This window comes from Ursus maritimus, unplaced genomic scaffold (assembly GCF_017311325.1).
Source record: "Ursus maritimus isolate PB19 unplaced genomic scaffold, ASM1731132v1 scaffold_29, whole genome shotgun sequence".
In the NCBI taxonomy this organism is placed as follows: domain Eukaryota; kingdom Metazoa; phylum Chordata; class Mammalia; order Carnivora; family Ursidae; genus Ursus; species Ursus maritimus.
In genome coordinates this window covers 3,588,002-3,611,159 of record NW_024425452.1, presented here as the reverse complement: position 1 = coordinate 3,611,159, position 23,158 = coordinate 3,588,002, and the positions used below count along the sequence as shown (strand labels likewise).

Below are 23,158 nucleotides of genomic sequence, written 5' to 3'. Positions count from 1 at the left end.
CCAATCTGATAATATGAGAATTACAACAGTGTGGCAAAATGTAAAAAGAATAGAGAATTTATTTTTTATTTTATTTTATTTTATTTTATTTTATTTTATTTTATTTTATTTTTTCAGAATGGAGAATTTAGAAACAGACGCAAGGATATGTAGGGAAGAGGGGGGAGTTTCTGGTCAGAAGAGGAGGGACAGGTCAGAGTATAGGGTCAGAAATGGGGCTGGGATGGTAGGCCATCCACAAGAGGGAAGGTAAACTCTGACCCTCTGGGGTACCAACTATAAATGTATGGGGTGCCCGGCTGGCTCAGTTGGTTGGGCATGTAACTCTTGATCTCGGGGTGGTGAGTTCAAACCCCACATGGGGTGTGGAGGTTACTCAAAAATAAAATCTTTAAAAATAAACAAACAAATATATTCTGGTGGCATTAGAGATCTGAAAGTGAAACTACATAATGTAAGAGCTGATCTTTAGGAATTTGGGGTAGAGGATTACTTGTTTTATCGATTTTTTTTTTTTAAGATTTTATTTATTTATTCGACAGAGATAGAGACAGCCAGCGAGAGAGGGAACACAAGCAGGGGAGTGGGAGAGGAAGAAGCAGGCTCATAGCGGAGGAGCCTGATGCGGGGCTCGATCCCATAACGCCGGGATCACGCCCTGAGCTGAAGGCAGACGCTTAACGACTGCGCCACCCAGGCGTCCCTGTTTTATAGATTTTTATAAGCTTTTTTTTAATGGCCATTTCCAAAATTACACAAAAGTAGAGATAATAGTATAACAAACCCCCATGTGTCAATCACCCAGCTTCAATACTAACTCAAAAACTTTTTTTTTTAAATATTTTATTTATTCCTTCGACAGAGATAGAGACAGCCAGCGAGAGAGGGAACACAAGCAGGGGGAGTGGGAGAGGAAGAAGCAGGCTCCCAGCGGAGGAGCCTGATGTGGGGCTCGATCCCATAACGCCGGGATCACGCCCTGAGCCGAAGGCAGACGCTTAACCGCTGTGCCACCCAGGCGCCCCTAATTCAAAAACTTTTGACTAACAAAAGATAATAAAACAAAGTGAGAAGGCAGTTCCTCACAGACTGGGGAAGACTTTTGCAATTCACATAACTGAAAAAGATTTAGTATCAATCATACATACTTTTTTTTTTTGGTTTTATTTACTTATTTGATAGAGAGAGAGAGCACAAGCAAGGGGAGCAGCAGGCAGAGGGAGAGGGAGAAGTAGACTCCCCACTGAGCAGAGAGCCCTATGTGGGGCTCGATCCCAGGACCCTGGGATCATGACCTGAGCCAAAGGCAGACACCCAGCCAACTGAGCCACTCAGGTACCTCTGAAATACTTTTTTTAAAAGGTTTTATTTATTAATTTATCTGAGAGAATAGGAGTGGGAGGGGCAGAGGGAGAGGGAGAGAGAGAATCCCAAGCAGACTCCGTACCAAGTGTGGAACCTGACATGGGCTCAATCCCACAACCCCGAGATCACAACCTGAGCAGAAACCAAGAGCTGGACCCCCAACCGACTGAGCCACCCAGGCGCCCCAAGGAATTTTCCATGTAAACCAAATATCCTTTTACTGGAAGAAGATGCCATCCAGGACTTTCATAACTACAGAGGTGAAGCCCGTGCCTGGCTTCAAAGCTCCAAAGGATAGGTTGACTCCCTTGTTAAGGGCTGCTTACTTCAAGGCGAAGCCAATGCTTATTTACTATTCTGAAAATTCTATGACCCTTCAGAATTCTGTTGGCTCTGCTCTCTCAATGGAACAAAGCCTGGATGACAGCACATCGGCTTAAAACACAGTTAATATTTTGAATATTTTGAATATTTTATTTTATTTTTTTATTTTTAAAAAGATTTTATTTATTCATTTGACAGGGAGAAAGAGAGAGAGAGAGGGAAAGCACGAGCAGTGGGAGTGGCAGGCAGAGGCAGAAGTAGACTCCCCACTGAGCAAGGAGCCCAATACGGGACTTGATCCCAGGACCCTGGGGTCATGACCTGAGCTGGAGGCAGATGCTTCACCGACTGAGCCACCCAGCTGCCCTATTTTGAATATTTTAACCCCACTGTTGAGACCTACTGCTCAGGAAAAAAGATTCCTTTCAAAATAGGACTACTCATTGCCAAGCACCTGGTCACCCAGGAGCTCTGATAGAGATGGACAGGGTTAATGTCTTCATGCTTGCTAACACGACATCCACTCTGCAGCCCCTGGATCGAGGGGTCACCTTAATTTCAGGTCTTAGTATTTAAGAAATACATTTCACAAGGCTATGGCTGCCATGGATTGTGATTCCTCTGATGGGTCTGGGAAGACTAAGTTGAAAATCTCTGGTAAGCATTCACCATTCTACATTTTTTTTTTAATTTGCTTAAGTAATCTCTATACCCAACATGGGGCTTGAACTCACAATCCTGAGATCATATGCTCTACCAACTGAGCCAGCCAGGTGCCCCCTGGATTGGCTATTCTAGATGCCATTAAGAACATTTGTGATTCATGGGAAGAGGTCAAGATATCAACATAAATAGGTGCTTGTTTCAATAGCACATATACTAAAACTGGAATGATTCAGAGATTAGCATGGCCCCTGAGCAAGGAGGACATGCAAATTCATGAAGGAAAAAAAAAAAAAAAAAAAAAAGCAGGAGCGCCTGGGCGGCTCAGTTGGTTAGGCGTCTGCCTTCAGCTCAGGTCATGATCCCAGGGTGCTGGGATCGAGCCCTGCATTGGGCTCCCTGCCCAGTGGGGAGTCTGCTTCTCCCTCCCCCTCTGCCCTTCCCACCAACTTGTGCTCACGCGCTCTCTCTCTTTCTCTCTCATGTTCTCTCTCTCAAATAAATAAAATCTTAAAAAAAAAATCAACATCAATAGGAGTTTGGAAGAATTTGATTCCAACCCTCATGGAGGACTTTGAGGGGTTCAAGATTTCAAGGGAGCAAGTAACTGCAGGTGGGGTGGAAATAGCAAGAGAACTAGCATCACGAGTGGAGCCTGAAGGACTTGCTGCCGTCTCAGGACGGAACTTGAACAAATGGGGAGTTGCTTCTTAGAGATGAGCACAGACAGTGGTTTCTTGAGATGGAAACTGCTCCTGGTGAAGAGGCTGTGCAGATTGTGGAAATGACGACAAAGCATTTAGACTATTTCATAAACATAGCTGAGAAAGCAGAGACAGGATGTGAGAGGACGGATTCCAATTTAGAAAAGTTCTGCTGTGGGTAAAATGCTATCACAGCATCACGCGCCATAGAGAAATCATCGTGAAAGGAAGAGTCACTCAATGCGGCAAACTTCACTGTTGTCTTCTTTTAAGAAACTGCCTCAGGGGTGCCTGGGAGGCTCCGTGGGTTAAGTGTCTGATTTTGAGATCGTGGGTTTGAGCCCCGCGTGGGGCTCTTCGCTCAGCGAGGAGTCTGCTTCTCCCTCTGCCCCCCCCCTGCTCCCGCTCTCTCTCTCTCAAATAAATAATTAAAATCTTTATTTTTTTGGATTTTATTTATTTATTTGACAGAGAGAGAGACAGCCAGCGAGAGAGGGAACACAAGCAGGGGGAGTGGGAGAGGAAGAAGCAGGCTCCCTGCGGAGCAGGGAGCCCGATGCGGGGCTCTATGCGGGGCTTGATCCCAGGACTCTGGGATGGCGCCCTGAGCCGAAGGCAGACACTTAACAACTGAGCCACCCAGGCGCCCCTAAATAAAATCTTTAAAAGAAAAGAAACTGCCACAGCCACCCCAACCCTTAGCCACCAGCACCCGGATCAGTCAGCAGCCATCACCATCGAGGCAGGACCCTCCACCAGCAAAAAGATTACGACTCACTGAAAGCTCAGATGATGCTTAGCATTTTTTGGCAATAAAGTAGTTTCTAGGGGTGCCTGGGTGGCTCAGTCGGTTAAGTAGCTGCCTTCGGCTCAGGTCATGATCCCGGGGTCCTGGGATCGTGCCCTCATCGGGCTCCCTGCTCAGCAGAGACTTTGTTTCTCCCTCTCCCTCTGTGGCTCCCCCTCCTTTGCTCATTCTCTCTCTCTCGCTCGCTCACTCTCTCAAATAAATACATAAAATCTTTAAAAAGGTAGTTTTTAATGAAGATATGCACAGTGGTTTTTAGACATAACGCGATTGCACACTCACAAGGCTAGACTATAAGGCAAACAGAACTTCTCCACGCACTGGGAAGCCAAAAAATTCACGGGCCTCACTTTATTGCCAGATGTGTTTTGCTGTAGTGGTCTGGAGCTGAAACTGTGTATCTCTAAGGTGCGCCTGTGTTGGCCTCTCTGACCTCTTATGCTCTTGCTCTGGATCTCCCTAACTCTCTTCACCTTTTTCTCTCTCCTTCCCTCCCTGCCTCCCACAAATTTCTGGATCCCCAGAAGGAAAGGCAGTGTGGGCTGGCAGTTAGGGAACATGGTACCAGGAGGCAGCCCTCTTGCTTCTGGCTGTTCTTCACAGGGCGGGGTGGGGGCATCCTCCTTTCTACACTCGGTTTCTCCTTGGGTCCAGAAACGGTCCCTTTTCTGCCCTCCCTCCCTTCTGTGGCCCCCACGGGCAGGAGTTGGTGCTTTGTGCCAAGCATAAAGTTGGCATCGGGGAGTGGCAGTAGGACAGGCAAAGAAGGGGGAGACTAGGGGAACCTATGTGGAGGTGATCTTGCCATGCCACCCCCATGGCAATCCAGGGGAGCACAGTGTGTGCCCTGAGTCACAGACCCAGAAGGACTCAGTGGCCACCAAACCTTTATCTCTCTTCTCCTGCCCTTTGTGAATCCGAGGGGAGAGCCCCCACTCAGGAGGGTCTCTTCCCTCCTTTCCCTTGCCCCCATCTCTCTCTAGGTGAGGAAATTCTGCAAATATGAGGGAAGGGACCAGAAACTCAGCCTAAAGGTGCTTGGAAGACCCGCAGGGGTGGGTTTGGGGACTACACATCTTCCGTACCGCTGAAGGTAACTCCATGCCAGTTATGGCAAAGCAGATGCTTAGACTCCGTGTAGTTCAGCTGATGGGTATTTATTCTATTTGACGCTGATGACGCAAATGCCAAGGAACCAAAAATACGGGCACGGTTCTTTTCTGCATTTTATTTTATTTTATTATTATTTTTTAAAGATTTTATTTATTATTTGACAGAGAGAGAGACAGCCAGCGAGAGAGGGAACACAAGCAGGGGGAGTGGGAGAGGAAGAAGCAGGCTCATAGTGGAGGAGCCTGATGTGGGGCTCGATCCCGGAACGCCGGGATCACGGCCTGAGCCGAAGGCAGACACTTAACGACTGCGCCACCCAGGCGCCCCTCTTTTCTGCATTTTAAACCTGTTTCCATTCTTGGGATAGATAAATAGATATCTACACAAAAATCTACCTACAGAATTACCATTCGAGTGAGAATCATCCCAGGAGAGGGTGGTTGAGTGATTGGGTGTTTTATTCAAAGAGGGCAGTTCTCTGACCAAATAATACTACTGTATTACATATTATTTAATAGAGACGTGGTGGTGGTAGTTAAGCAATTAGGCTCTGCCTGAGTTCAAATCCCAGTTCTTCTACCCCCAATGTGGAATCTTAGGCAAATGAATTATTAAGTGGTCTGTGCCTCAGTTTACCTTTCTTTGGAATGGAGCTGATTTAGGATGAAAAGGCATCAATAATCAGTGAGATATCAGAACGGTGCCTGGCATGGAAAACTTGCCCTGTGAACAGTAGCGCCGTTTTTATAATGTAGCCACATCTCATCTTCATTTATCACATCGCCATTTACAAAGTATATGATTCATGTGGTCCTTACAATTTTCCCCTTAGTGTTCTCTTCTCTAGACAGATGACAAAACTAAGGTTCAGAGAAGACCTCTGTAAGAGCTGGTAAAGGGTGGTAGGAAGACAGCAGAGGGAGAGGAGTTTGGACATCAGACCTAGGAGGGTTCCAGTTCCAACGGGGGACCAGCTTGGCCCTACAGGAGGCCCCCCTCGGTGGGAAGCTTTGAAGGCTAAAATGGGGAGTGATCACGTTAGCTGGGAAACCCAGTCTTTCCTTAGTCAACAAACATAGTTCGTGTTCCTGTGCCTGCACTTGAAACACGTCAGTGAAAGACAGCCCTGCCCCTGGCGTATCAGTAGGGGAGACAGAGGAGTAAACAGGAAATTACAATAGGGAGAGATGATTGTTCTGCCAGGGAAAGCTCCTGGCACCTTAGCAGTCCACGGCACCCGGCCAGCACGGGACCTGGGGCTGGGGTGTGTGTGGAACTTCTCAGAGGCGGCCTCCTTCAGGCCTGACAGACCTTCGAGTTGAGGCCTGGAGAAGGAGTGGCAGGGGTGGGGTAGGGTGTGGGGGGGCGGGGGGGATGGGGCTTCAGAGAGGGATCCCAAGGAAAAGGCCGAGGGGGTGGGTGCTCTGGGGGCAGAGGATGGGCAGAGTGTGTGTGACAAACCGTCGTGGGAGACCTGCAGGAGAGAAGGGGGGGAGCAGAGCCCAGGTGAGCAAAAGCTTGAGCAGAGAGAGATAAACAGTGGGGTGACTCCAGGAAACGTTTGGAGCTTGCAGGGCGTGGGCTGGAAACAATGCCTGGGCGCGTCTGGGCCCTTCTGACTGGAAAGCGGGATCTTTCTGGGGATGGGCTGATGAGCCCAAGTTTCCAACAGGGGGAAGGTGCTTCTGAAGACCCATGAGCCGGAGAGTCTCTGGCAGGCAGGTGGGCAGCGGTTAAGCTTGGGCAGGGCAGGAGAAATTGGGGTGGGGGTTGTCCAGGAGAGAGAAGGTCGCTGCCCTGGGGATGGGCAGGAGGGGTAGTTCCTACCAGTTTACCCACCTGTGGAGACCAAATACGCACCAGCAGAAATCTGAGAGCTGTGAAAGTGCGCTGATAAGCAGTTCCCAAAGGGCCGGTAGATTCTAGAAGCTTCTTTGGTAAGTAAATACACACGTAGGCCTTGAGAAGCAGGAAGTGGTTATCCTGGGAGGTGGAGTCACAGGTGAATGTTGGTTTTCTTCTGTCTGCTTTTCTCTGTTTTCCACGTTCTAATGAGAATGTGTGATCCCGGAAGCCAGACAAAGGACCCAGTAAAAGTGATTTATGCACAGGAGGAGTCTTCAGTATAGAGCCAAATGTCACCAGGAAGAAAGAGGAACTAAATGGGCTTTGGGATGTGGCTCTGAGGGGCCAGGTGTGGCCTGAGGAAAGCCGTGGGGCTGGAGGGGTGGGAGGGGTGGGGTCCGAGGGGCAGACATTAAAAACCCCGCAGAAAGACAAAAGACACGCAAAGAGGAATGTTTGCAGCCCCTGTGGCAGGCAAAGGCAAATCTTCCTAAAATAGAAAGAGCTCCTAGAATTTTATAAGGAAAACCACGGAAACCAAGTATAAAAATGGACGAAGAATGTACAGAGACCGCTCACAGAAAATGAAAGGACATTCAAGCAAAACCTGAGTGTTTGCTCAGTTTCGCTTGCAATAGGAGAAATGCAAAGTACAAGGACACCGAGAAGCCATTTTTCTTCTATCAGATTAGAAATATGCAAAAGTTCGACCACAGACCGCGTGGACCGAGGCTGTGGGGAAATACGTACACTCTTATATTGCTGGTGGCACTAAAAACTCCCCCTGTACAGAGCCATTCAGTATATACTGAATTACTGATGTATATACTCTAACTCAATATTCCACTTTTAGTGGCTCAGTCGGTTAAGCGTCTGCCTTCAGCTCAGGTCATGACCTCAGGGTCCTGGGATCGAGCCCCGAGTCCGGCTCCATGCTCAGTGGGGAGCTTGCTTCTCCCTCTCCCTTTGCCCCTCCCCCCAGCTTGTGCCGGCTCACGTGTGCTCTCTCTCTCAAATAAATAAACAAAAATCTTATAAAAATATATTCTGCTTTTAGATATTTATCCTACAGAAATAGCTGCTTCACATAAAGTGACATGTTTGTAGTGTCATTCATTGTAGAGGGCTGTAAGAGTCAAAGATTGGGAACAGCCCTCAGCAGAGAGCTGGTACGTCAATGAGGAGAAATCCTATGCAGCTATAAAAAATCCATAAAGAAGGGGCACTTGGGTGGCTCAGTTAGTTAAGCATCCAACTCTTGGTTTTGGCTCAGGTCATGATTTCAGGGTGGTGGGATCGAGTCCTGCATCTGGGTCTTCACTCAGTGCAGAGTCAACTTGGGATTCTCTCCCTCTCCCTCCCCTCTGCTCCTCCTCATACTCTCTCTCTCAAATAAATAAATAAATAAATAAAATTAAAAAAAAAAATCCTAAAGAAGCTCTCTGTACACCAGTAGAAAAATATCTCCAATGTATGTTTTAATTACTTAAAACAATTAACTATTTTAGAATAAATTTAGACTTACAGAAAAATTGTGGGGGTAGTACAGAGAATTTCTGTATCCCCCACACCCAACATCCCCTATAAGTAACATCTTACCTTAGTACAGTATATTTATTACAATTAAGGGCCAATATTGATATATTAGTATTGACTAAAACCCATACTTTGTAGTCGATGTTGTTGTTTTTTGAAGAAGAATGTCTTCGTTTTTTTTCTCTTTTTTTTAGGATTTTATTTATTTATTTATTTGACACAGAGAGAGAGACAACAAGAGAGGGAACACAAGCAGGGAGAGTGGGAAAGGGAGTGGGAGAAGGAGAAGCAGGCTCCCCACTGAGTGGGGAGCCCTGTGCAGGGCTGGATCCCAGGACCCTGGGATCATGACCTGAGCTGAAGGCAGGCGCTTAACGACTGAGCCACCCAGGTGCCCCTAAAGCCCATACTTTGTTCAGATTTCCTTAGTTTTTACCGAATGTCCCTTTTCTGTGCCAGGATCCCATCCAAGATACCACATCACGCTTGGCTGTCTGTTTTCCTTAGGCTCACCTTGGCTGTGACCGTTTCTCAGATTTTCCTTGTTTTTGATGACCTTGATTGTTCTGAGGAATACTGGGCAGGTGTTTTGTAAAATGTCCCACAGGTGAGATTGTCTGATGGTTTCTCACATCAGACTGGAGTTTTGGGTATTGGGGAAGGAAACCAACGAGGTAAAATGCCGCTGTCATCACATCACATCGAAGGTACGTTCTAACAACACGACTTATTACTGTTGATGTTGACCTTGACCAGCTGCCTGAAGTGGGGTTTGTCATGTTTCTGTACCGTAAAGTTACTCTTTTCTCCCACTTTTCTTTTTATTTTTTTTTAAAGATTTTTTAAATTTATGTGACAGAGAAACAGCCAGCGAGAGAGGGAACACAAGCAGGGGGAGTGGGAGAGGAAGAAGCAGGCTCATAGCAGAGGAGCCTGATGTGGGGCTCGATCCCAGAACGCCGGGATCACACCCTGAGCCGAAGGCAGACGCTTTAACGACTGTGCTACCCAGGCGCCCCTCTCCCACTTTTCATACTGCCCTATTTTTAAAAAAGATTTTACTTAGGGGCATCTGTGTGGCTCAGTCAGTTAGTCGTCTGCCTTCAACTCGGGTCCTAATCTCTGGGGTCCTGGGATGGAGCTCCACACAGGCTCCCTGCTCACCGGGGAGCCTGCTTCTCCCTCTCCTTCTGCCCTCCTGTCCTGCTCTTTCAATTGCTGTGTCTTTCTGTATCTCAAATAAATAAATAAAATCTTTAAAAAAAAGGTTTCATTTGCTTATTTATTTGAGAGAGAGAGAGATAAAGCGTGGCAGTGGGAGAGGGGCTGAGGGAGAGGGAGAGAGGGAATCCCAAGCAGGCTTCATGCCCAAAGTGGAGCCTGATGTGGGAATCAATCTCATGACCCTGAGATCATGACCTGAGCCGAAATCAAGAGTAGATGCTTAACTGACTGAGCCACTCAGGCTCCCCTAAAGATTTTATTTTATTTTATATTTTATTTTATTTTATTTTATTTTATTTTAAGATTTTATTTATTTATGTGACAGAGAGACAGCCAGCGAGAGAGGGAACACAAGCAGGGGGAGTTGGAGAGGAAGAAGCAGGCTCCCAGTGGAGGAGCCCAATGTGGGACTCGATCCCAGGACCCTGGGATCATGACCTGAGCTGAAGGCAGACGCTTAACGAGTGCGCCACCCAGGCGCCCCTAAAGATTTTATTTTTAAGTCATCTCTATACCCAACGTGGGGCTCAAACTCATGACCAAGATCGAGCATCACATACTCTACGGACTGAGCCAGTCAGGCACCCCCATACTGTCCTCTTTGGAAGGAAGTCACTAGATGCAACCCACTTAAGATGTGGGGAATTATGCTCCACCTTTGACATACTTTCATCATTGTGTTTTTTGTTTTTGTTCTTATTTTTGAGCATTTCCTTACTTTCTGGCACAGGATGCTCGGGGCTTATCTTGTACCTTTCCTGCAGCAGCCCTAGAATCAGACGTTTCTCCAACAAGCCCCAATTCTATTTATTGGAGCGTGGTATTATAAACCAAGTACTGAGCACTTGGTGTGTTCATTGCTGCCGGAGTGTCATTGCTTTGGGCCCTCTCAGTTTACAAAGTAAGGAAATGCATATATATATATATATATACTGACCCTTGCATACACATATATCTATAAATATATTGTATGTAATCATCTGTACCTATATTAAGCTAAACAGGAATTCATAGTGTTATCCCCAAGTCTAATTTATGACCGTATAGGATTATTTAGTCTCTTCCCTGGCTTATCTGTAATATCCCAAAGACATAGATTGTTTAAGTGAAAAAAGGAGAGTGCAGACTGATGAGTATAAAATGCTACCTTTGTGCAAAGAGGGTGGAGAAATAAGAATGTTTGTTTGTATTTACATAGAGAAACTCTAAAAGGATGTATACAAATCTACTGAGAAAATAGAAAATGTACATTCACACCAAAGCTTGCATACAAGGATTCATAGCAGAATCGTTCATAAATAATGGTAGTGATGGTTTCACCACACTGTGAATGTATGTAATGTCACTGTACTGTACTTACAAGTGGTTAAGATGGGGGGGCACCTGGGGGGCACAGTCAGTTAAGCGTCTGGCTGAGGTCATGATCTTAGGGTCATGGGTGTGGAGCCTGAAAAACAAAAACAAAAACAAAAACTGTTCTCCTTGCAGGGCACCTGGCTGTCTCAGTCTGTGGACCATGAGACTCTTGATCTTGGGGTTGTGAGTTCAAGCCCCATGTTGGGTGTAGAGATTACTTAAGAATAAAATCTTTTTTTTTTTAAGATTTTATTTATTTATTTATTTGTCAGAGAGAAAGAGCACAAGCAGGGGGAGCAGCAGGCAGAGGCAGAAGCAGGCTCCCCACTGAGAAAGGAGCCCGATGTGGGAACTGACCCTGGGACCCTGTGATCATGACCCAAGCTGAAGGCAGACACTTAACCGACTGAGTTACCCAGGCATCCCTTAAAAAATCTTAAAAAAAAAAAGAGAGAACTATTCTCCTAGCAACTTTCAAACCTATGAAACAGTATCATCAACTATAGTCGTGATGCTGTACATTATATCCTCATGACATTTATCTTATAACTGGGAGTTTGTACCTCTTAGACTCCCTTCACCCCTTTTGCTCACCCCCCCATCCCCACCTCTGATAACCACCAATCTATTCTTTATATCTCTAAGGTAGGTTTTTTTTGCTTTTTTGTATTGTTATTGGTGTTTTTTTTTTCTTAGATTCTACATTTAAGTGAGATCATACAGTGTTTGTCTGTCTTCGTCTGAATTATTTCACTTAGCATAATGCCCTCAAAGTCCATCCATGTCGTTGCACATGGCAAGATTTCTGGGACACTTGAGACCCCACTTTCTCAGAAACCAGAGGACAGGGGCGCTTGAGTGGCTCAGTCGTTAAGCGTCTGCCTTCGGCTCAGGTCTTGATCCCAGCATTCTGGGATCGAGCCCTGGACCTGCTCAGTGGGAAGCCTGCTTCTCCCTCTCCCACTCCCCCTGCTTGTGTTCCCTCTCTCGCTGCCTCTCTCTCTGTCAAATAAATAAATATAATCTTGAAAGAAAGAAAGAAAGAAAGAAGAAAGAAAGAAAGAAAGAAAGAAAGAAAGAAAGAAAGAAAGAGAAACTAGAGGACAAAACTCCGATGATATTCTGAGAGACTGGAGAAGTCGGGCTGAGAGGGTGTTTCCTCTGATGTGGCCTCGTTTTTGCAGAAAAATGGGAGGCCGGGGAGGGGGTTCCGAAAGAACCAGGGGCAGCAGCTATGGAGAACGGCACTTAGTCATCAAGATGTGGAGTTTAGATTGCCACACAACCTCAATCAAGACCACCCGGCATGCGCTGTGTGGGTTGGAGGCAGCAGGAGCGAGGGCTTCCCCAGCAGGACCCTACCACCCCGTGCTCTGAACAGAGGAAGCTACCCACACGGAAGACCAGAAGAGAAGAGCAGAAAGTGTGCTTACAGGTCCTCGAGAGACAGCGAGGACAAAGATGGAATGGCATTCCAGGACGTTGGGATGAGGGAGGAGGCGGATGAAGTCCAGCTGGGATGGAGTCTGAAGGGGCTGAAGAAAAGGTGAGTGGTGATGCAGCTTTGGCAGGCAGGAAGACGGAGCAGCCAGGCCTGGCTGTGGCTGCGGGCACTTCTGTTTAGATTGCGGATGTGGAGGGTGTGACGTATGCATGCTTGCACACGTATTGGACGTATGTGTATTAGATATACTCATCAAACGTAGGCTAATTCATCTCACTTCTTGAATACTTGGCACCTGCCATGTGGTAGAACTCTGGGTTTGGGGAGGGTGCACATCACAATCTGGTGAATGACATTCCCTTAGTTGTTCCGCACACAAACTGCACATGCGGCCACTTGGAATCTAAGTGTGATGAGGAGGAGTTTACCGCCCGGGGAGTGCTAACTGCGTGCCAAGCACTGAGCACACTTTTGTCTCAGTTGTCCGCATGACACCCCCTGAGAGAGCTACTGTCATCCTTGTTAAAAAGAAAACCACAGGCCCAAAATGGAGTCACTTAGGTTAAGACCCCACATCAGCAATCCTAGACTCCATACCTAACCCAACTGCAGTTTCGACCCCTCCCAGGAATGTGACCTTTAAGCAGTCAAACTAGAATTTCCTGGGCAGCACTAGGAAATTTACAGATAGACCCATTCCGTTTCCCTTGCCTAAAACAATACACTCTGCTAATTATTTCCTTTTCCTGCTTCCTCTCTGCCTTTGCAAACCTTTCATTTTCTATAGCTGGACGGAGCTTTTTTCTGTTTGCTAGGTGGGATGCTGCCCGATTCATGAATTGTTCAATAAAGCCAATTTGATCATTTTAATTGGCTGGAGTTGAATTTTTGTTGTTTAACAGATTTGGTGGCGTTGCAGATTGAAGAAGACTGCTGATAGGCATGGTGCTGCGAACACCTTTTTGAGTTCACTGTCTTTCTCACCGTTTCCGAGGGCTGTGGGTAAGTCTCTCAGCTGGGAGCTGGGCTCTCTTTGCGATGAGCTCCAGATCTAACTGGTTTCCAGTCCAGGGCTTATCGGGTCAGCTTGAGTTGGCACATGGTTCCATCTGAAACCTGAGGCCCTTGCCCTTGGTTCAGTCTTCAGGTGCCTGGTTGTTTGGAACTTCTTGCCCCAGGTCCAATCTGAGGTCCCCGTGTCTGCCTGTGGAGTTGCTGGTGGTGTGAGGGCCTTGCTGTGGGCTGGTGTGCAGTGACATCTAAACCCCAGCCCTTAGTTCTGTCCTCAGACTCCATGTTGGAAGCTGCTGGTGGAAGCCATTGTCCATTTGTTTGGAATCAATCTGGATTCCCATTGTTTGAGGCCTGCTTGTTCAGTCCTCTTCCCAGTCCCTAGTTCTTTGGGTACAGCTGGTGTCCAAAGTCTGTTTCCTTGGTTTCTCTTGGTTTCTGTTAATGTGCTCCTGAGGTAAAGGCTAATTGCTAATGGGGATCTTGGAGGCCAGCAAGCCACAGAAATTGGTGGGCATGGGGTGAGCACTTCAGAGTTGTTAGAGCACGTGCCACCTGACCCGAAGATCCCTGTGTTAGGACAAGTTGGTCACAGGATGGCTTAGATCAACACACAGTTTTTGTGCAATGAGGTGACACAGTGTGAAACACCAACTCCACAGTGTATCTCTCTCAGGTACTCGTCTGGCTTCGAGAAACCCAAAGGCTAAACTGAAAACAAAACAAAACAACACAATAAAAATAAGTAAATAAATAATGAAGGTGGGATCCTTAATTTCTAGAGAGTCAAGGGTACCACCTTCTAGCCCATCTGCTTATTTTATGTCTAAGAACTGCCATTCCAGAAGCTATAAATATCTATGAAAATGGCAGAATCTTACTAAGTGTGATTTGTGTCTTGAAGAACTTGGCTTTGTAACTGTCAGGTGGGGGCCCCCAAAATAAGGCCAGAAGGAAATGTGAGTTACACCCCATTTACCGTTTGGATATGGCTGGACAGCAGTGTGGGCTCAACTTCATTTGCGTCTCGGGCCTTACCAAATGGCTACCAGCCCTCAGGGGAATTACAACCTAGAATTACAGTGGCCATTATGCAGAACATTCCAAACAGACAGATCCTATGAGAAGTGCACATAAAAACAAAGGCTTCGCAATTGCAAAAATAGCTTTATTGAAAGTTTCGTTGCAAAAAAGCTGATAAAAAACTAAAAAGACCCAGAAGTCACACAAGCGACTGGAAGACTGTCATAATTCTTACTGCCTCCCTCTATCCTTTACTCCAGTCCTCATTCTAGTTACCCTCTATCTGAACTGTCTTTACATGACCGTAGACAAAAGTCCACCAAGTTAATGACCTTACAGAGAGCCCGATATCTACCTTCAAAGCCCCCCCACCTCCACCGCCCCGTGAGCCCCTCCCAGAGCTGATGGGACTCAGGGATTTTCTGGTAAACTGCTACATTATTCTCTTAGACAGCCAAGGGAAATCTAAAAAGCAAAACAAAACCAAACCTTGCCAAATCCTCGTAAATATCAGAGTTAGACTCTTTCCTCTTCAAACCCCGCTCAGACTGGGCGTCACCTGAAGTCGATGAATCACTAAACTCTACCTCTGAAACTAATAATACCCCATATGTTTATTAATTGAATTAAAAAAAACAAACGAACACAAAAAAACCCTCAGAACCTATAGGCGGGATCCTGGAAAGACTGATGGAGGCTGGCTCAAGGGGGTTTTCTCTCAGCTAAATGTACCCGGAAACAAACAAAGCTTCCAACATAGGTGGATGACTGTGTCAGTCCTTCACACCCAGGCTACGATCCAATTCTTCACAAGAGGGAGTAAAGGCGACTGTCCTTATCTTACAAATCTTAACAAAACGACGTGTGGCTCTAGAGGCAATTCAAAGTTCACCTTTCTTTACAAACGCCCAAACCTCCCCTATTTATCTCAAGTGGCTTGTAAATTATTGACTTTGAAAAAACCAAAGTCCTTCTTGGAGGGATTTGAATTCTCTCCCTGGGACTTTGAATAAAAATAGTAGAAGTAGAAACCTCACAGAGGTCATTCTTTTTCTTTCCCCCCTCTTTTTAAAATTTATAACTGGAAGTCTGTAATCTTAATTCCGTTTGCCTATTTCACCCAAGGTAATTCTTTCCAGAAGTAGAACAAAAGGGAAGAAGGCCATTTGAAACTTAGACGAATGAAAAGTCACGTGTTTTCTTTACAAATATTGGTAGAAGAATCTTTAGCCATCTGAGCAGGCGACCTTAACGTGTTCCATCTGCCAGAAAAACAATTTGGATCCAACTCTTCTTTTATAAACTAGGGCTTTGCATGTCATACCCACATCAAAAATTTAAAAAATTTAAAACCATAACTATAAGGTCTCTATTTATATGTTTATTGTACATGGGTGACCTTTTCTACCTCTGGATGTTGTTGCTAGAATTAATTTGTAAAGACTTCTATTTAACTGGGTTAAAAAGAAGCACTTATAAATTAAATATTTCTAAATCTCAGAAATATAGTAGAAACTAACAAAAATGCTTTTCAGGTTCATGCAATCTAACCTAAGGCTAGGTAAGGTTGTTGGTTTAATTAAAATAGACACATCTTTAAAGTTATTAGCATTAAATATAATACTTTTATCCTACCCGGTTTACTAATCAAGTAAGGTCACGTTATCTCTGTTACAAGATTTGTCAACAAGAATAGCTTGGGACAATGTTTGATTTTATCTAAGGTTTCATGAAGTTTTTGTGGGTAATCTAAACATAATTGTTAAGAAGTAATAAATTGGATAGATGTAAGTAAGATAACAATTTTTTAGATAAACTTTTAAAATAGTTTCCTCATGGGGCGCCAGGCTGGCTCGGTCGGAAAAGCATGTGACTCTTGATCTCAGGGTCGTGAGTTCGAGCCCCACACTGGGAGTAGAGATTACTTAAATTAAAAAAAAAAAAAGTTTCCTCAAATCTTTTAAACATCTTCTTTGTCTTGTTTTTAGGTAGGCTCCACACCCAACATGGGGCTGGAACTCACGAACCTGAGAACAAGAGTCACGTGCTCTGCTGACTGAGCCAGCCAGGCACCCCTTCCTCGGGTCTTTTTGGTAACCTGAAATTTTTAAGTTTTGCTAAGTGAAGTGATGCATTAAGTTAAATTCATAGTATATCTAGATCACTTCCAAATAAGATAAAATACTGAAATGTTAATTATTGAACAGAGGCTTATCCTCTTTTTGCTTCCTTTTACAGAGGAACTGAAGATAATTGCATCTATTAGTAAACACGTGTTATGCCATGTTGAGAAATTCTCTATTAAAAAAAACATGCTTCTAGGGTCATCTGGGTCGCACAGTCAAGCATCGGACTCTTGGTTTGGGCTCAGGTCGTGATCTTGGGGCTGTAGGATGGAGCCCTGCCATGGGTTCTACGCTCAGCACGGAGTCTGCTTGGGACTCTCTCTGCCCTTCCCCCTGCTCTATCTCTCTCTAACATAAATGAATACATCTTAAGAAACTTTTTTTAAAAAGCATGTTTCTAGAAATCATACTAAGTATTTATAAATCTGAAAATTCACAGTATTTTTAAAAAGGATTTTACTTATTTATTTGTGAGAGAGAAAGAGCACACAAGCAGGGGGAACAGCAGGCAGAGGGGGAAACAGGCTCCCCACCGAGCAAAGAGCCCAACTCGGGACTCAATCCCAGAACCCTAGGATCATGACCTGAGCCGAAGGCAAATGCTTACCCAACTGAGCCACCCAAGTCCCCAACAATTCAGAGCATGTTAATGTAAAGGACAGTTCTCAATCATTTACTTTTAATTACGGTTCCTAAGGGTTAAGAATTCTAATCAATTCATGTGATTATAGCTACTAGAAATAATAAGGAGCATCTCTGTTTGCAAGAAAAGCAGGATGTGTGCTTTCAGTAAAAGAAGTTATGAGGAATGGATATGCATATTTGTAGATGGAAATTATAGTAATTTTGTGCCAAAATGAGGGTATTTAAAAAGGGAAAATATAGGACAAAATCTGCATGTAAAACAGAAAGAAAAAGAAAGTTGTAGATTTGTGGAAAAAGAATTTTTGAGAAGGAATTTTAACGTGCGATCAAGCTGGCTAAGGTTAAAATGAACTTACTTAAAAATGAGTTTTAGGGGCGCCTGGGTGGTTCAGTCAGTTGAGCGTCTGACTCTTGATTTCGGCTCAGGTCATGATCTCCGCGTTGTGAGATCGAACTCCGCCTCCAGCTCCACGTTGAGCATGGAGCCTGCTTAAGATTCTTTCTCCCTCTCCCTCCCCCCCCACCCCCGTACACGCTCTGTCTCTTTCTCTTAAAATAATAAAAAATAAAATAAAAATGAGTTTTAATATCAAAAGTACACAGCTACAAAATTAGAAGTTGGTTTTTCTGTCAAAAGTTTTCTCAGGGCATCTGGTGGATTCAGTGGAAAGAGCCTGTGATTCTTTTTTTTTTTTTTTTAAAGATTTTATTTGTTTCTTTGACAGAGAGAGAGACAGCCAGTGAGAGAGGGAACACAAGCAGGGGGAGTGGGAGAGGAAGAAGCAGGCTCACAGCAGAGGAGCCTGATGTGGGGCTCGATCCCACAACACCGGGATCAGGCCCGAGCCGAAGGCAGACGCTTAACCGCTGTGCCACCCAGGCGCCCCAAGAGCCTGTGATTCTTGATCTCGGGGTTGTGAGTTCAAGATCTCAGGGCCACGGGTTTGAGCCCCACATTGGGTTTAGAGATTACTAAAAACAAACAAACCAACCCACAAAAACTTAAAAAAAAAAAAGGATAGCTTTCTAAATTATTGATCTGCCCTTTCCTTCTTTCTCCCTTTCTTTTTTTTTTTTTTTTTAGATTACTGATCTGCTCTTAATAAGACATTGTAAATAAAGGTTTTTCTTTACCTTTAATGTAATCTGCCTAGAAACACAAAAGTTCCGTTTGCCTTTATTGGGTCTTCGATTACAAAAAAAGAAAAAACCTGAATCTTTTTAATGTTAAAAGAGCCAAAGTTTTTTATAACCATTTAACTTTCTGTATTTCCTGCAAAGTCCTGTCACTTTGATTAAATAGACAACCGAGTGTTGTGAAAGTGCCCTATGGCTCTATCAAGTGCTTTAAAACCTTCTTGATACTTTTTATGAACTTCCCCCAAATTGAATCCTAAATAGTCTTTTTGACCTTGCCCTAACTTTGGGTTATTTCAGAAGTTTCCCAGAACACGTCAAAGAATTTGTTCTCTCTCCTTTTAAAAAGGGAGATATTAAACTAATTAGGTTTATTTGATGTATTAAATTACATGGGGAACATTATCAAATAAGAAGATGTCTATATACATGTCCAGAAATTACGTAAAATTCCTGGAAATCTGACGTGTCCTAGTATAATGTAAGTGCTTGTAATTCTAATTACTATCTTAAAATGTATGTCACAAAAAATAACCAAATTTCTTTGTCAATTACATTATAATGAACTCTCCTCAGATATTTACCCAGGTCATTTTCAAGTCTTTTCTCATTTATCAGTAGTTACTGCTGTACTCAGAGGCTTCTACAAAAGCTTCCTGCAAACGGGCTTTATCTTCAGAGGAATTCATGGAAAGGAATCTGACAAGTACACTCCAATACAGATACATCTGAACTGGTAAGAACAAAGACCGCTCTTGAAAGTCCTTGGAAGGGACCTAGGGCAGGACCTGGGGCAGGTCCTCCAGATGGCAGCCAAACGTCTTGGAGCTGGGAAAGGCTCCACCTGAGGTCCGGTCCTACGCAGAGCTGGGGACCGCCCGCCCAAGTGACCAGGAAGAGAAGCAGCCCACATCGAGGTAGACTGCTTCCTCCAAGATGCCGGATCGAGACCTCGCACATTAACTGAAAAGGAAACCTTTCTTGTTCTCACTCTAGCACTGGTCATCGGTGTGTCTCAGGCCATTGCGGAGGGAGCTAACCTTGGCCTTTCAGACTGCTGGGTTTGTCATCCAAAGCGCCTGTGTGTCCATTCACAGCAGCACCTTAGCGGACCTAGGTTTGTGCCCTGACCGGGCTTGTCCTTTGTCTTTGGTGGTTATCGCTCTCCTTGGGCCAATGGATGTTCAGATGGCTGCGACACAGCCAGGCAATGTCTCTTAGGGTATCTCACTGTGCCCCCAACTTTTTACAAGTGAAATCAGGCAGCTCATTGGTTGAGTCCCCTGGATTTACATCTTCGAGTTAGAAAAGACCTACTAGGAGGCATTCACAGCTCAGGATTTGCTTCCTTTGGCAGAGCCACACTTCCCTGGTTAGGAGGAAATATAAATCAGGAGCGCCTGGGTGGCTCAGTCGGTTAAGCTTCTGACTTCCGCTGAGGTCATGATCTCGGGTCCTGAGATGGAGCTCGGTGTTGGGCTGTGCACTCAGCAGGGGAGACTGTATCTCCCTCTCTCTCTGCCCCTCCCCCTGCTCGTGCTCTTGTGCTCTCTCACTTTTTTAAAGATTTTATTTATTTATTTGACGGAGAGAGAGGCAGCGAGAGAGGGAGCACAAGCAGGGGGAGTGGGAGAGGGAGAAGCAGGCTTCCCGCCGAGCAGGGAGCCCAATGGGGGGCAATGCGGGGCTCGATCCCAGAACACTGGGATCATGACCTGAGCCGAAGGCAGACGCTTAACGACTGAGCCACCCAGGTGCCCCCCCCTTACTCTCCCTCTTAAATAAATAAAAATCTTAAAAAAAGAGAATATGATCAGAAACCTCTCCTTAACCCTTAAAGATATCCACAGAATCTGTCACTGAGACAATAGCCGACCAACAAAGATCTTTCCAACTCTCCAGCCAAAGTTGTTTTTAATAATAGGGTAGCCTCTGATTATCTTTCAGCCGAGCAAAGAGATGTCTGTGTTGTTTCCAACACCACTTGCTGCACCTGGATTAACCCTTCTGGGGAGGGTGAAACTCAATGGCATGCGATCACTGAGCAAGCCCCTGGGCTTGATACAGTGATCCCTTCAGCGGGGTCTAGGTTTGTCTTACTAGGTTCTGATTGGTTTGGGTCTTGGAGATGATGGTTCTGAAGTGCACCCCAGTCATCAGGGATTATGCTGTTCATAATAATCATCGTAATTTCGCTGGTGCATTGTACTCTCTCAAAAGCTCTAAATGCTTGTTTGCAGCTGCTGACCACCGAGCATGGGATCCCCCGAAGACTGGACTGTCAGAAAAGGAGTGAAGAGGACAACTGACTTAAATAGTAGGAACTTTGGGACACCTGGTCGACTCAGTTGGTGGAGCGTGCAACTTTTTTTTGGTAACATGCAACTCTTGATGTCTGGGTTGTGCGTTCAAGCCCCATGTTGGGTGTAGAGATGACTTAAAAACCATTGTGAAGCTGAAGTTGTGACCTGTGACCAACCGTGGTCGGAGAATGCCTACATTTTGGTCACCTGTCTCAGTGAAGCTTAGAATCTAATCAAAAGGGAGATATTGCTAAAAAGAAAACCACAGGCTCCACATGGAGTCACTTATGTTAAGGCCCCACATTGGCAAACCAAGACTTAATACCTAACCTGATTGTCCTTTCAATCCCCCAGGAATGTGACTTCTAACCAGTCAACCTGGAAGACCCTGGGCAGCGCTAGGAAATTTATGGATAGACCCCTCCTGGGCCCTTAGGAGGGAGACCTTACCTAAGGCAGTACCCTCTTCTGATAATACCCTCCCCTTCCCCTCCCCTCTGCCTTTACAGATCTTTCTTTTTCTGCAGTTGCACAAAGCTTTTTTCTGTGTGCTGGGTGGGATGCTGCCTGATTCATGAACTGTTCAATAAAGCCAATTTGATTTTTTAAAATACTCAGTAGAAGTTTTATTCTTTAACATTGCCAGTCCACAGGTGAGAAGAAGGAGACTGTCAGAGAGGTAAGATAACCTCCCCCAAACCAGACAGACAGAAGTTGGCAGCATCTTGCTCTGGGGTAGGGAACAAGAGGTGGGGTCAGCATTTTGCTGGGCTTCCCAGAACCAAGTGGGACTGCCCAGGACCTCTCAAAAGTTCAAGGGACCTGCTGGTTTCCGGGCCTCCCCAGATGATTCTTGCTTTGCCCCCTGGGGGAAGCTTTCTTTGCTCCTTAGAGAACAGCTCTGTGGAGAAACGGTGGCAGAAGGGGGGCAGAGGAAGCAGTGTTTAAGAGGCTTCTCAAGAGAGTGTGACCTCTCAGACAGGATTTGTAGAGGGCAGAGGAAGGAAGAGGGAGGTGGCCGGTGGAGATGATTTCTGGGAGGCAGTGGGAGCAGCAGGAGAGGGAGGGGGTGGCTGACTGGAGGCCCCAAAGGAGGCAGGGGGCAGGGCTGGTGCAGAGAATCAGTCACTGGAATGGAAGGGGGGGTGATTGGAATCCAGCCCCCAGCTAAGCATAAGAGGGGTGAGTGGGTGTCCTGCAAATGGAAGGAAGCCTCGGAGCACTGTGGCAGGAGAGACTGGAAGCCAGCCCCACCCCCCCCCTCCTAGAGGACAAAAGTGCACCCAGACACAGGAAGGATCTAGGTGCATTTAAGGTCAACAGGTCCCTAAGCTAAGGGGATGTGGAGGCTGTCTCTGTCCAAGAAGCTAGAAAGTTTGCACGCACAGGGCCGGGTGTCCAGGCCAGAGAGACCAGAAGGGAAGCCATGGAAAGATCTGGAAGGACAGGCGATGTGCAGTTGAGGGGCTGCTGCAGGTGGTCTGGGCTTCTCACTGTAGCGAGAGGCTGTGGGCTGGGGGAGGGGGGACCTGGGGTAGAGACTCCAAGGTCCAGAACTGGGGGAACCAAGGGTCCCTTGATCCCTCCTGTGGGGGCAGCAGTTTGGCAGGCAGCCAAGTCTCTAACGATAAAAATGATTTGAACCAGAACACCTTTCAGGCAGGAACTCACTTACCTGTTGCCACAGCCCTCAACCCTCCCGGCCTCCCATCCAGCAAGGTCGGTCCCTTTCTGTGATCTGCCAGCTCGTGTGGGTGCTGGATTTTTGACCTTTGAGACGCCTGCACCGCCATCTTTGGAGACCGCAGGGGAGAAGAGAGAAGGCTAGGGCCCTATGGGCCCCTAACTCTGCCCAGTGCTGTCTCCCCCATGCGCTCCTTGGTACCATGCTCGGCACGGTCACCGGGAGGGACCGCTGTGCCTTTATTAGCGTCCCTGGTACTGCACAGAAATGTCAACAGCGCCCTCTAGTTTTTGTGACAGTCACACATCCCTCCCTGGAAATAGGGGGACACCCTAATTGAGAGCTACCTGGACCCCTCTTTGGTGCTGGGGAAGTGATTTCCACCCCCGCCGGAATTTTCTTGGCGGAGAAACACGCAGACACGGGAGCCAGTGGCTCGGACTGTTTATTATAATAACGCCCCCAAGTGAGGCAGAGAAGAGAGGGGCCGTGCCAGGAGGGGTAGTCAGACGGCGGGTGTGAGCAGGAAAGTGGGGAGAGCCTCCAGAGCCATTGGGGAAGTGACACTTAATCTCGGTCAAATATACTCAGAGAGAGAGAGAGACGGGGGAATCCAGACACCAGAAGCTGGCTGGGGAAAAAGACGCACGTTGGGCTGGGAGGGTGGGCAATGGGGCGGGGGTCCAGCGCTGGAGTAAGCTCGGCATCCGGGGCCCGGGTGCCACTAGCCGGAGCCCAGTCCATCAGCAGAGACTGCAGAGCAGCAAAGAGGCCCCTGCTTTGGGGCCAGAGACCGCACAGTGGTGGTGGTGGCGGTGGCGGTGGGAGCCAGGCTCCCGGGGCTCCC

At 46.3% G+C, this 23,158-nt stretch overlaps 1 long non-coding RNA gene and 1 other non-coding gene across 7 annotated transcripts; both read left to right on the top strand.

Moving 5' to 3' along the window:
* Positions 1-2,544: 2,544 nt before the first annotated feature.
* Positions 2,545-2,648, top strand: LOC121105742. Its single transcript, XR_005838392.1, has one exon. It is a non-coding gene; the product is annotated as a U6 spliceosomal RNA (small nuclear RNA).
* Positions 2,649-5,277: 2,629 nt separating this feature from the next.
* Positions 5,278-21,234, top strand: LOC103664054. Of its 6 annotated transcripts, none has more exons than XR_005838336.1 (5): positions 5,278-6,483; positions 13,285-13,384; positions 18,943-19,060; positions 19,321-19,441; positions 20,565-21,234. It is a non-coding gene; the product is annotated as an uncharacterized LOC103664054 (long non-coding RNA). The 6 variants fall into 6 exon arrangements; XR_568914.2 differs by lacking the exon at positions 5,278-6,483 and adding an exon at positions 6,490-6,914; XR_568913.2 differs by lacking the exon at positions 5,278-6,483 and adding an exon at positions 12,049-12,484.
* Positions 21,235-23,158: the final 1,924 nt, after the last annotated feature.